General features: G+C 43.8%; 1 protein-coding gene across 3 annotated transcripts in view; it reads right to left on the bottom strand.

Annotated features, from left to right (window-relative positions):
- SCAI (suppressor of cancer cell invasion) overlaps nt 1–14,188 on the bottom strand; it is a 247,948-nt gene extending 233,760 nt beyond the window's left edge. For 2 of the 3 annotated variants that reach the window (XM_033962134.1, XM_033962136.1), the window contains exon 1: nt 13,940–14,067. The gene's annotated coding sequence lies outside the window, so the exon portion shown is untranslated. The other variant, XM_033962135.1, reaches the window with a different exon arrangement.
- Between the last annotated feature and the right edge of the window lie 991 nt (nt 14,189–15,179).

The following is a 15,179-nucleotide window of genomic DNA, read 5'->3' as shown; positions in this document are numbered from 1 at the left end:
TCCCTTTAACATATCTAAAGAACGGTTTGAAATTTCGTGCTTCCCTGGCTATCCTCTCTTCATACTCTCTTTTGGCTTTTCGAACCACACGTGCCACACATTCGAACCACACATTCTTTTTGATACTTCTTGTGCTCTTTCCAGTTCCTGAATGAATTTTTCTTATTGCCTATCGCTTCCTTCACTATTTTAGTTATCCACGCTGGGTCTTTTGTTCGACTCTTTTTGCACCCCTTTCTGAATCTGGGGATATACTGATTTTGCGCCTCGCTCACCGTGTCCTTGAAAAAGACCAGACATGTTCTACCATTTGCCATTTTTTAGGAAGTGTTCCTAAGTTTCTTCCTTACCATTTCCCTCATTGCTTCGTAGTTTCCTTTCCTGAAGTTAAAAGTTGTCGCTATGGTTCTCTTTCCTTTCAGTATTCCTACCTCAACCTTGAACTTGTTCATATTATGAGGGGCACGGGGAAATATCTTGCATATAGTACACAAGTCTGTTCTGCTCTGTAACTTAGAAAATAAGAATTAGAACAAAAATGCTATTTAAGACAACCATAGAGAACTAACCTACTATGTGCAACTAGCACTAACAATAAGGGAGCCAGAGGCTAAGGAATATACTTACTTATACAAGATCTCATTGCGCTTAGCCATCTGACTGACAGATAAACTCCAAGCCTGGAATCCAAAAATATCCAAGGCAGAAAAGTAGGCAAAACAGAACATACTGAGGGCAGGCCATACAGACTCCAGAGATTAACAGAAAGAAGATTATCCAGGTAATAACCTAATCTTACATTCTGTTACATTTCCTCTGGAGTCCATATGTATGGTGTCATACCAAAACAATGGCTGATGTCCATGGTGGGACAGATGAGTCTACCCGCAAGACCGAGAACCCAAAAGTGGTGTCCTCTCAAGCCGCCACTTCCACTCTGTAAAATCTGGAAAAAGTATTCAGAGTAGACCAAGTGGCTGCTCTACAAATCTCTGCAGGAGGAACTGTCCAAGATTTTGCCCAGGAAGACACGACACTCCTAGTCGAGTGTGCCATGCAAATCTATCTAGCTATAGAAGCTTTGGACACCAGCCTACCACATTGGGACTGACTGGTAAGCACGAACTGATGGTCTGAAAGGTGAAAATCATTGGTCTTCTCCAAGTACTGAAACAGAACTCTTCGCATGTCCAGTTTCCTCAACATCCGATTCTGCTTGTCTGAGCCTGTAGATTGAAAAGCTAAGCAGAGCAGATCAGAAACACCTCTGCACAGTTCATTTGCAAAAGAAAAACAGGAGACAACACTGTGTTCCGCCTCTATGTGGGAGATGTGCAAAGCTCTATGTGTTCTCATTTCTGCAAGTCTAGTTCGTGGCAACAGATTGATCACCATACAAACAAACTCCAGAGGAGATGTAACAGAAAGTGCCATGTATAAACAAACCGCAAGCTTTGTGCTTTCAGGTGTCACTGACCCCCTTGAACATAAGAACATAAGAATTGCCGCTGCTGGGTCAGACCAGTGGTTCATCGTGCCCAGCAGTCAGTTCATGCGGCGGCCCTTTGGTCAAAGACCAGTGTCCTAACTAAGACTAGCTTTACCTGCGTACGTTATGGTTCAGCAGGAACTTGTCTAACTTTATCTTGAATCCCTGGAGAGTGTTTTCCCCTATAACAACCTCCAGTAGAGCGTTCCAGTTTTCTACCACTCTCTGGGTGAAGAACTTCCTTACGTTTGTACGGAATCGATCCCCTTTTAACTTTAGAGAGTGCCATCTCGTTCTCTCTGCCTTGGAGAGGGTGAACAACCTGTCTCTTATCTACTAAGTCTATTTACTTCATTATCTTGAATGTTTCAATCATATCCCCTCTCAGTCTCCTCTTTTCAAGGGAGAAGAGGCACAGTTTCTCTAATCTCTCACTGTACGGCAACTCCTCCAGCCCCTTAACCATTTTAGTCTGGACCCTTTCAAGTAGTTCTGTGCCCTTCTTCATGTGTGGCGACCAGTGCTGGACGAAGTATTTCAGGTGAGGGCATACCATGACCCGGTACAGCGGCATGATAACCTTCTCCGATCTGTTCGTGATCCCCTTCTTAATCATTCAAAGCATTCTGTTCACCCATTTCACCACCGCTGCCATGCATTGCATGGATGGCTTCACTGACTTGTCCCTTAAGTTAACTCAACTTGTACGTCAACTCAACTTGTACCCCACTAATCTTCTGTAAACCGCATAGAACTTAACGGTATTGCGGTATATAAACTGTTATTATTATTATTATTACTCCCAAGTCTCTTTCCTGGGGGGTCTCTCCAAGTACCGCACCAGACATCCTGTATTCGTGTATAAGATTTTTATTACCAACATGCATGTTAAACCTCATTTGCTATGTCGCAGCCCATTTCTCAAGTATGTTTATGTCACATTGCAGATCTTCGCAATCCTCCCACGTCTTCAATACTCTGAATAACTTCGTATCATCTGCAAATTTAATCACCTCACTCGTCGTACCAATTTCCAGATCATTTAGAAATATGTTGAAGAGCACGGGTCCAAGCACCGAACCCTGGGATCTGAGTATTGTCCATTTACTCCCACTCTCTGTTTCCTATCCGCCAGCCAGTTTTTAATCCACGTGAGTACTTCACCCTCAATTCCATGGCTCGCAATTTTTTTTTTAATTTAATTTTTATTAAATTTAACATACTTTACAAGTATAAACTACTTGTTATAGAAATACAGAGTCATATTCCTACAAAATTAACATCATGAAACATTATAACATTTAAAAGTAAAAATTATTATGAAACTAACTCTTCCTTAGACCTCAATTAAAAGGAAGAAGGAAATAAAAAGATTACAGGGAGTAACATTGCAAAGAAAAAACTTAAACACTACAACCCAGCATTATTTTTAAGCTACAGTCCCACCACTAGGCAAACCCTTGAGATCTAAAAAGAATCGTAGATGTTCTGGTGTGAAGAACACATATTTTAATCCCATAAACTTAATAACACATTTGCATGGATAGGCTAACAAAAATGTAGCACCTAGCCTCCTTGTCTCTTCTCTCATTCCCAAAAACAATTTCGCCTTTCCCAAGTTACTCTAGTTACATCATGATACAACCATAGACGTTGACCACAGAAGAATCTTCCAGACTATTTAAAAAATAACCTCATCACTGAATTAAGATCTTGTTCAAAGATAAAGTTAACAATTAGAGTTACTCTTTCTTTAACTTCTATGGACGGTTCCTCTAATACTGCTGAAAGGGTGGTTGATCGCTGGAATAGTCTTCCACTTCAGGTTATTGAGGCCAGCAGCGTGCCTGATTTTAAGGCCAAATGGGATAGACACGTGGGATCTATTCACAGAGAAAGGTAGGGGAGGGTCATTGGGGTGGGCAGATTAGATGGGCCGTGGCCCTTATCTGCCATCTATTTCTATGTTTCTATGTCTTTGTCAGAAATCATATACCCCTAGGTATATGATTATTATCAGAATTTCTTTTTGAAACAGGCAAAAAGTACGTTTTATTTATGGGCAGTATCTGGTCTTGTGGAAAATTCAAACACTCGATAAGAAATTTTTTAAAAATCTCAATCGGTGATATTGCTGGTATCCTCAGGCAGTTTAGAACTCTCAAGTTCAATCTTCTATTATAGTTCTCTATCATTTATATTTTACGAGCAGCAAAGTTTTGTTCTTTAATTATAGTGGTAATTGAGTTTTTCAAGGAGGCTGACTCAGTTTGTATTTTGTCCATGCATTCTTGTTTAACTTTAAGCAAACTATCTGAAAAAGTATCCATTTTCTGAACCAATACCTCCATATCCGAGGCAGTCTTCTCAACCTTCACATCCACCTTAATAGCCTCCAGGAGTATCTCCAGTGTCACTGCTGGGGTAGTTGCTGATCCTCCCTCCCCATTCAGCGATCTTTCGGTCTAGCATTCCAACTGGGGCATTAGCTCCTCCCAATGCCTGCTCCGGGATCTCCTGCTCCTCTCCCTCGGGGCCAAGCTCAATACTCTGTGCTCCTGCTGGACACGGTGGCAAAGAGAGAAGCAGCGGTGACAATGATGTCAGCAAATCCAGGGACTCGAGTGCTCTCTCACTCAAGTCCGACGCGGAACTCAACCGCCGCGGGGATATCCAGGTGTCAGCTGGGCTCAGCGGCTGCAGGAAACGCTGGATCGTCTGATGGGCCAGCGACGATGTGAGTAGTGGCAACTGAGCTGCTTCCTCTTAGTTTAGGGCATATCGGCAAAAGGTAACAGCTTTCCAGGATATTCGTTATAGAAATTTGAAGAAAGACACTAAGCCTTCCAAGCTCAGCTAGATAGCGTCCGCCATCTTGAATTCCTCCTCCGGCTCGCAATTTTTTGAAGTAGTCATCAGTAACGTGGCACATGGAATGCCCCAAAGGGAGAAGGCCATGAAGCAGCCTGTTTAGAGTGCTGCCGACGCTGCTCTTTGGAGGGAGGTATGTAGGTCTTGCGGTTGGAGGGAGGTATGTAGGTCTTGGGGTTCGGATGGGTGGGAGAGATGGAAGGATGGGAATGTCAGCGGGAATTCGGCTGCGCAGTGGGGGCAGGCTGCTCAAGGATTTTGCTGCAGGGAAGGGAGGGATAGAAGCTGTGCAAGGGTTCTGCTGCACGAGGGATAGGAGGGAGGGAGGAAGGGATATAAAGATGCTATGCACAGTGCAAGGGTTCTGCTGCACAGAGGGATGGGAGGGATAGATAGAAAGATGCTGCAGAGGGAAGGCACAAGGGGATGGGTGATAGGGGAGGAAAGATGCTGCACATGTGGGGGGAGAGAAAGGAAATAGGAAGAATTGGGTTGAAGGAGAGGAAGGGAGAGATGATCATGTACATGAAAAAAATAAGACTTACTCCAAAAATAAGCCCTAGTGCATTTTTGGGGCCCAAAATTAATATAAGACTGTCTTATTTTCGGGGAAACACTGTAGCAGTCTATAAATTTTAAATATAGATTACAGATATCCTGAAAATCCAACTGGCTGTTAGATCGCCAGGTTTGGAAAACTGGCTTATTCTAATCCTAATCTTGTTCCTTGAGACTCCATTTCCTGTTCTACACTATGTACACACACAGCCTGACCTCTCCCACCCATTTTCCTATCACTGCTTTGCAGACAATAGCATGATTTTTATTTCTTTTTTTCACCAGTTCTCTTTAGTATCAGACATTAGCATAAGAACAAATTCTAAGCAACCAAGGAAACATTTTTCAGTGGCTCTTCCCTCATAGCAACTGTAGTCATCCCCTTAGAGCAGTGGTCTCAAACTCTTTGCAGGGCCACATTTTGGATTTGTAGGTACTTGGAGGGCCGCAGAAAAAATAGTTAATGTCTTATTAAAGAAATGACAGTTTTGCATGAAGTAAAACTCTTTATAGCTTTATAAATCTTTCCTTTTGGCTAAGTCTTAATAATAATATTGTAATTTACAGCTAAAGAGACATATGATCAAGAAACTGTTTTATTTTACTTTTGTGATTATGATAAACATACCGAGGGCCTCAAAATAGTACTTGGTGGGTCGCATGTGGCCCCCCAGGCCATGAGTTTGAGACCACTACCTTAGAGAGCCAGGGAGAGGGATATCTTCAGAAGAGGGAATATGGGAGATGGATTGCCTTCCTCCCCATGAAATTTCCCTCCTACCCACCTGTCCCTGCAGGACCTCCTCCCACATCCTCTCAATTCACCAAGAAGGTCCTGGATTGTAGCCAGCATCTTAATTTCAGAGATTCCTATATCCAGCACATGCTGACAGGCATTCCAGCACCCTCACCTTTTACATGGGGCTCCTATATAGCAGGGAGTTCATGTGGAAGGAAAGGGAGGGCCTGCTGCAGAACTCACTGGCTGAGAGACTCTGTGCCAGACTCTGCTATCAGTTCAGACTCTGTTTTGAGAACTGCTGTTGGTAAAGTCTACAGGTTGTCAAGCCCTGAGCCTCTTTAGCAGAAAAGCTGCTGAGACAGGTCCTGTATCACTTGAATCCTTCTTGACTAGACCTCCCACAGTTTGGGGGCTGCTTGGAGAGTATTTATGCCACTAGATTCACTAAGGACACCGATCATGTCCCGACTACTTTGCTATCACTTAGCGATCCCGGCCTGATTCATTAACCTTACTCCCGATCTGATCCACGCATGCAAATGAGGGGGAACGGCATGCAAATACAGGCAGGCAGCGAGTCACTAAAAATTATCTCCTTGCCTTTCTGATCTTTTCTCATGCATACACTTTCACTTCTTCATGCTTAAAACATTCAAAACTGGATGTTATCTTCCTTCTCACACCCATCGACCACATACCTCAGCTACCAGCTGGGCACGCTTCTAGTAGCTCTAATCTTCTTTGAATTAAGACTGGGTTAAAAAACAGATCCCCCGGACCTAGGTAATTCTGCCTTAAAATGGATTGTGGATTACTGGATCCCCAGATCTGTGAGTGAAGGCTGCGGAGGTAAAACATTCACTGGAAGGGAGGGAAGAAGGTAAAAGTATATACCGTTTTTTATGTGGGTTACACAATCAAAGTGATTTACATGGGGCAATGAAGTATTAAGTGACCTGCCCAGAGTCACAAGGAGCTGCAGTGGGAATCAAGCTCGCAACCTCAGGGTGCTGAGGCAGCTGCTGTAATCACCAGGCCACTCCTCCACTCCAAAGCGAACAAATCTTACACTGCTAGGGTGCAGCAACTGTCAGGGTCCAGTTACAGCAATCAAGTCAGATCTAGAGGTCTGCACGGGAACAGGGATCGCGGGGATCCCGCGAGTTCCCCCCCTGGCCCACGGGACTCCCACGGGGATGCCCCTCTGACCCACGGGGACGGTCCCTGGCCCACCTAAATTCTGTCGATGCAGGCATGCAGCTTAAGTACAAGACAAGTCCGGCGTCGCGGCAGAAACAGCCATGCTGAGCAGTGAGCTCAGCACGTACACAGCTGAAAGCCTTGCTTGCTGATTGGTCTGGCGGCACGGCGGGGCGGGATCAGCAAGGAAGGCTCTCAGCTGTGTACGTGCTGAGCTCACTGCTCAGCATGGCTGTTTCCCGCCGCGACGCCGGACACACAGATTCTGTTTCCCACATTGATACAGCTCCCATCTCTGGTCTTTGAACACAGCTTTGACCTCTATCCCTACTTTGCAGAGAGAGACGAATTTTGTTGCTGAATGCAATACTTGGAGCGCCATCCTTGGCTTACCCAAACCATGACCCATTTTTAAACAGTTACCTTTGATCATTTTAATGATTTAAATGGTGTACGTGCTGCAGATTTAAAAGAATAAAACACTTGTGGCATGAAAACCACTGCTGGCCATGTAAGTGATTTTTGAATAGCGAACTACAAGTTTTTACCCTTTACCTGAAACTCTACATAACTTATGAAATGAGAACTAGTACTGCCAAGCTATTTTTTACTGGTGACGGTAGGTGCTTTTATTTAATTTTATTCTGTAGTCTGTTTTCACAAGAATGGCAGTCATAAAGGCCTTGGAGAAGATAAAAGAAGATTTTCATAAGTAAGTTCCCTTCAACTTGATTGTTTCTGAGCAATGACATTTTGAGAGAATTTTATAAATAGCTGCCTCACTTGCACATACATAAGATACACCAGTTTTCAAATGGAAAGTTTGTACTTATTTCCCCTTTGAAAATTACCCCAGAGAATTTATGTGCATATTTTTACCCCTGCTCTTTAACATATACAAACATCCTGGTTTATTACGCATGTATATGTGCTTAAAACCTAACCCCAGCCCCAGGAGCACCTCCACTCAGTCTTACACATTTGGGTAAAGCAACATTGTAGAGGCATGAATGACCTATTTGGAATACATATGACTATCGGCAAATGGAAGAAAGAGGAGAATTTTTGGTCGGAGGGAGGGAGGTACAGAATATGATAGGGAAGAAAAAGATGAGAGTGAGAAATGTGGCAAGGGAACAATGGGACAGATTGAAAGGAATATTGGACAGAGGGAGGAATGTTGGACAGTGGTGAAGGGAATGGAGGGAGAGATGTGGCATGGTGCTGGAGAGGGATGATAGAAGGAGAAATGTTGGGCATGGGGCTGGTGGGCAGGCACGAAAGATGAGAAAGAGATAAATGCTGGACCATGGTAGGGGGAACCAATGGACAGCAACAGAAGAATTTACAGAAGATGGGAAAGCGGAAAAAAGAAACTGGGACCAACTTTATGGAAAAATAAGTCTCCAGACAACAAAGGTAAAAAATGGAATTTATTGACTAAAATATGTTAGCTTTGGGAAATGTATATGGCAGATGTCTTTGTTTTGTGTACAAAAGAAAAGGAAATGTATTTCTGGTTTATTTCTACAGTGTTGAAGTACTTGCTGACCCTTGCTGTGACTGGTGGGGATCCCCAAGCACCACCAGCAGAACTCCCCTCCACCAAGCGCAGCAGTCGTTGGCAGCATCCATGAGCCACTGAGGTGCCAGCATCTGTGACTCAGGGATGCTACTGCTGCCTGCCAAGCTTCGCAAAAGGGACCCCCAGCCAACTGCAAAGGAAGTCCTCAGCTGACAGCTTGTGGGTTCTTCTCATCAGCTGAGTATTTATATTTTATATTTATATTAGAGGTTCTGGTAGAAACTCATTTACAAAATATGTATTCTTCCCAATTAATATTTCCAAATTAATAAAGTCTCTTTGCTTATTTGTAAATGGGTCTCTACCAGAGCCTTAAATTCAGTAGCATAATTAAATTCCTCACGGGGACGGGTGGGGACGGAGGGATTCCTCGTGGGGACTGGTGGGATTCCTCACAGGGACAGGGGGGTACGGGTGGGATTTCTGTCCCCGTGCAACTCTCTAGTCAGATCCAGAGTAGATCCCATCCCAACCCACCCCCATTATATAGGGGAAGGAGTGAAACAAGCAGAGGCAGTGCATCTCCCTGCAGGAAAACTTCTTGACACCAGCAGGTTTTGGTTGTAACAATCATTTCAGACCTGGAGGATTACAATACAATTTCCTGATTGCTTGCCTAGCTGCTTTATCTTTGGGGGGGGGAGGGGAAATACATCCAATCTGCATTCCAAACCAATTACTGTAGTACTACCAATTTCTTTGTGGCATTTTAAACCTGCTGAGGGAGTTCTCTAAACAATCAGAGGGAAAAATTAGATTCTCCAAATAATTTTTACTAAAAATCTGGAGACCATTCATGATCCCCCCCCCCCATTTCTGTACCACCTTCCATTTCCTTATCAGTTATACAGTGTGTGAAAATGTCCTCATTTGCTTTCCTTTGAAGGCAGCCACAATCTTCTTTGTGATCTCTTCCTCTCACATACTTCAAAGAGCATGATCATTGCCCTATAAAGAAACTCTCCATACCCAGAGAAATAGTACAAAAGTCTACTGCCCACCTTCTTCATCAGCTGTTCTGGTATTCACATCTCTCTCCTGTCCTCCGACATTCCATCCTCTTTCTGCTGACTTCCTCATAAGCTTCTTTCTCAGAGTTAACATCCAACTCTGTCTAATCTTTACTCCCAGCAGTTACTTCTCTCCTCTTACCTACCTGTTGTTACTGTCTATTGTTATATTATTGCAATCATCTGTTGCTCTTACCACACCATCTGAGACTTAGGGCTAGATTCACTAAGCAAACCTATCGTGTACCGATCAGTTTGCGAGCCCTTTGTGACCCGATTACCCTCCAACCCAATTCACTAACCTGTGTACCGATCTGATCCCGATCCGTGCATGCAAATGAGGGGGGATCAGCATTCAAAGCAGGAAGGACACAATTCACAAAACTTCTTCTGGCACACCGACTAGCTGGCCAATCAAAAAACTAGCGACTGGTGAGGACCAGTCGCCTGTGCTAAACCCTGCTCTCTGCCCCGATTCTCCTGCTCTGGCCGCCCTGTTCTCTGCTCTGCCCCGATTCTCCTGCGCTGGCCGCCCTGCTCCCTGCCCCGACTCTCCTGCCTTGCTCAGCCCCGACTCGCCTGCCCTTCCCCACAGTGCGAGCCCGTGGTTTTAACCCGCGGTTTTAAAGTGGGTTAAAACCACGGGCTAATGAAGTAAAAAAAAAAAAAAAACAGTAAACATAAAAAAAGAAAAAACCTCGGGCAAGAAGGGCTAGCGCATGCGCAGACCATTTACAGTCAAGGAAGATGGCCTGCGCATGCTCAAGAATCACTCTCCAGCGATCTGTGCGGTCTGAGGGGGGTGTGCCAACGATCGCCTCCATTTGCATGCAGGCCTTTAGTGAATTCATCAGCCTGCATGCAATCAGACATGGATCGGGAACGGATCTCAGGTTAGTGAATCTAGCCCTAAGTCTAGGAACTGAACCCAGGTCTTGCTGCTGAGCTACCAGACCCACTCTCTGGTAGCATTCTAGGGGCCAGTTTCTCAAAACTCATCGTGCCTTTAACAGTGGTCATTAAACCAGTTATATCCGGTTTAGTATGCCAGTATTTTACTTCCCGATTTTCAGAATGGCTCACCGTGGTCTTCTCTGAGCTTCCTAGCAGCCTCCAACTCTGCCATGCAAATGTGGTACAATGAGGTCATTAATATTAAAAACGGTATTACAATGAGATCATTAATATTAAAAACGAGCACTCCAGGCAATTTTCTATCATTTCTGGGTGATTCTCCAAATGAAGCGCCGGGTTTTAAAGACACAAAATTATCAACTGGTTAGGGGTGCTGGTACTGTGAAAGCGCATCTCAAGGGCGTGTATCTGGCTGTGGCTCATAACAAAAATAATAATTTAAAAACCCACTATTAACATAAATTATAGTACTGGGTAAAAAATTTCAAAAGCACGCATTTCTAGGGCTTGAATTTCAAGCGTGTCTTGAGCATGTGTATTAAAGATGTGCCTACATGTGCACATTTATGCCTCTTTCCATGGACTATTCTGTACATGTGCCAATTGCTATGACCAGTGACTGATCTCATGAAAATTAGGCGACCCTCCACAAACCTCATTTGCATGCGAGGTTCTTTTATAATCACTCGTCTTTTCTGAATCGTTAGATATACAGCCACTACAGCGACCCAGCAGATTTTATTGGTGAGTTTTGAGCATCCGGCCCTAGGGCTCTTTGTGTAAGCTACCCTATAAATATATATCTACCCTATATATATCTATCCTATAAATATATATCTACCTATCTATCTATCTATAGATAGATAGATATCTACCTATCTATCTATCTATAGATAGATATAAATATCTTTGTCTAGCCACTAAATTCTGGTGGTACTTAATTTCACAATTATGGAGACAAGGGGGATAGGGTCCTTTCTGTTTTGCCACATTCATCTTCATTTTGGCAGTTTTCCTTCAGATTCAGACTCCTGCCCTGATTTGAAACCAAAGATGGTGGGGAGGGGGAGGGGGGAGGGGGGAGGCTGGGGAAAGAGCTTAAACTGACATGACTGTGCAAGATTCAAGAGCTGGAGGACAATGATGGGGGGGGGGGGCTTGAATGTATGTGTGCAGATAATAATTGGATAACAGGAAGATTTTTCCTCCCTCTCCCCCTTTTGCAAACAAAGTCTATATAGAGTGTAAAAAAAATTGGGTCAGGCACAGGATAAGTAGATGTGTATATATGCAGCTATCACATGAATTTACTATTCACAAAACTTACTGGTAAGTGTTGCCTGAGCAGATGCTGTAGACTGGGATTCTATGGCCTTCCTTTCTATTACTGTCTATCCCAATCCCTGTCCCACTTTAGGGCTCCCCTTTACCAAGGTGCATGCCAAGAGTCCTTCCACTCATTTAGGCAACCCTCCAGAGGGGGTGCAGGATCCAAGTATTCTTGAAGATCCCTCACAAATACATTACCCACCAATTCACTGCAAGAGATTCATGCTGTCTGCTAAAGTAACAGATGCATGCAATATTCTGCAAAAGTGCAAAACCATTGCTCAAAAAGATTATTACAATGGCAATATAGTAACACAGTAGAAGACAACAGATAAAGACAAACAGTCCATCCAGTCTGCCCAACGCTGATTATCATTTCATAATTAAACTAACAGCGATCATGGTATAAAATATATATACTTGATCATAAAATGAATATACTTGATCTAATCTTTTTTTGCCACTTTTGGGATAATGACACGGTGACAAAATTCATCACCATTCCCGTCCCCGCAGATAACCGCAGGAAATAATCCCATGTCATTTTCTAGTGTCTATTTCAACCTCGGTCCTTCTACACCAGCATTCTTCAAAGCAAAGCTTGTGGGTCAGTGGTTGTGGCCATTCATACTCCGATTCTTCCCTCTCTCCTTAAAGAATGACATGAAGATGATTTTGGGACGGGAACGGTGATGAATTTTGTCACCGTGTCATTCTCTAGGATACATACTGCAGAATGGTATTACATGTTTTGTCCCTCATTTATAAATACATCAAAGATATAATTAGATGACAATCACCTTTCTCATACTTGTTTTACCTCAGCAGACAGAAGTGCATTTCCTCTGATTAATCCATGCTCTTCCCTCGAAAGTGCAAAAATAATCCATTTGAAGAAATTGCTGCCAAGGCAACCCTACTTTATGTATACAACTAAACCAAGCTCTTTCTTGTACTTCTCATCTCTAGAACTAGCTTGCTCCTACATCACTGTCTGTTTAGAAGCAGAATTAAAAGTACTGTTTCCAACCTTGCTTTCAATTACTTCAGAAGAGAAAACATTTCTTCTTTTGTCACTATTGCTGTCTATATGTTGTTTTGACTGCAAGCGCCCCTGGACATTGGCATCAGTTAAATACAGAAATAGACACACAGCCGCAGCAACCCTATACAGTGTGATCTGTGTTTCACAAGGAATGTGCACTAGCAGACACCATTTTTGCTGGAAGAAACCAAGAAGATGTCAGTATCTCAAAAACTGAAATTAAACTTTACATAGATAACAGCCTGCCAAAATCTCACTGCATCACCTAATGAGGCACCGCTTTTCATTTCCACATGCCAAAAAAATATCACTGCAACAGATTACTTTATCTGGGCACAAACATATGACAGAGAAAGACTCCCACAATGAGAGCACACTGGCAGAGCCCTAGTAGGTGTTACACAACAGGCCAGACAGGAGAAGAGCTTCTGTTACTACAAGTCTATCCCCACTCCTCCCCCTCCCAACCCAAAATTTATTCTGAAACATCTGGGAGAACCCCAGAGACTCAAATAAAACAATTTATTATACCTTAAGAATACAGGATTTGCAGTCCATCTTCAATCAGCCATAAAAACACTTTCCTATAGTTAAGTTGTTGAAAGGCCATAAACAAATGTAAGGTAGTATGTGTACATACCCATATTTCTATAGTGTGTGCATGCATGCATAACATACATATGCATATTTATTGGGATTTATTAACTGCTCTTTCATGAAGAGATTCACCCAAAGCGGTTTACAATACATTGAATGATAAACAATTACTCTTAAGTATTTGATGTATTTACAATTTTCAGCATCTCTTCCGTGTGGGTATATATATCTGCATAATATGTATCAAGATATATACAAAACACGCATAGGCGCCACAGTGAAAGAAAATTAGCGCTATACTGATTAGAGATATGGCTGATTGCATATAACAGCAAGGTAACTGTCAAGCTACCTGCAGGAAGCCTAACTGAGCCCAGCTCCTCCAAGTTGCTCTACTCTGTCACCGGTGAGGTAGAGGCAGGAGAAGACTGCAGCCATTGTGCACCTGAAAAGGGGGAGGGGGGGAGAGGAACAAAGCGGTGCCAGGCTGCAGTGCCCGCAGCACCCACTGCATGCAGTGCTGTGCCCAGGGCAAGCTGCGCTGCATGAGGCCGCTGCATACCCCTCAGGAAGTAGCGGTTTGCTGCACGACACTTACCTGGGGAGGTGCTGCTACTGCAGCTGTAGTCCTCTTCCGCTGAACTGCGGCGGCTTCCTATACCGCCATACCCCACCTGCACTCCGCCAATACAGCCGCTGCCAATGCAGCTGCCACTCTGCTCAACCTACCTTGAAAGTTAAGTATATTTTTCTAAATTTTTGCTGGAATCCTCCTTTCCCCTCGACGATTGGAGGAGAGGAGGCAGAAGAGGAGTAGCCATTGGCTGCAACGCGTGTCGGTCTAGGCATTTGCTCCGCCTCCCCGCTCGGCAGTTGCTACTTAGTTACGGACTCAGAGAAAGGGTCGGGCGCCAATGTGCGGTGGTCTGGTGCATCTGCAGTTGTACTGGCCAGTTCCTTGCTAATCCCAACGAACATGTGCTTTTGACAGAGCAGGAGGGGTGAATTCCACGTGCAATCCAGCCCTTTAAATCCCAAGACTGTTTCCCCTTCCCCAAACACGCGGCCATTTTTATTACAGAAGATCAAACTACCATATAGAAAGTACATTTTTATTGGAAAACATGATATTCCATTATATTAATGGAGATTTCTGGCCAGAAAGCATGTGTATTATACACTGGTAGTAGTAGTACTACTACTACAGTGGGGTCAAAGTCCCTCATCAGGGCTGCAATCCAGTCGGTTTTCAGGATTTCCCCAATGAATATGCATGCGATCTATTAGCATACAATGAAAGCAGTGCATGCAAATAGATCTCATGCATATTCATTGGGGAAATCCTGAAAACCCGACTGGATTGTGGCCCTCAAGGAGGGATTTTGATACCCCTGTATTACTACTACTATTTATCACTTATATAGTGCTAAAAGGCATAAATAGCGCTGTACATTTTGACATTTATAGACAGTCCCTGCTCAGAAGAGCTTAGAATCTAACTTGGACAAACAGACATGACATATAGGGTTGGAAATGCAGAACCCAAGGTAAGATGAGTTAGGAGTCGAAAGCACTCTCAAAGAGGTGGGCTTATAACTGGACCTTGAACACTGCCAGAGACAGAGCGCCCCATAGGGATTCAGGCAGCTTGTTCCAAGTACATGGCACAGCAAGGCAGAAAGAATGGAATCTGGAGTTGGCAGCCGAAGAGAAGGGCACAGAAAAGAGGGACTTACCAGCTGAGCAGAGCTCACAGGGGGGGGGGGGGAATCATAGGGGGAGATAAGTGAAGAGAGATAGTGAGGGGCAGCTAAGTGAGAGCATTTGTAGGTCAGTAA

This window comes from Geotrypetes seraphini, chromosome 10 (genome assembly GCF_902459505.1).
Source record: "Geotrypetes seraphini chromosome 10, aGeoSer1.1, whole genome shotgun sequence".
In the NCBI taxonomy this organism is placed as follows: Eukaryota; Metazoa; Chordata; class Amphibia; order Gymnophiona; family Dermophiidae; genus Geotrypetes; species Geotrypetes seraphini.
Note: the sequence above shows the minus strand (reverse complement) of the source record. Positions and strands in the feature narration are given on the sequence as shown.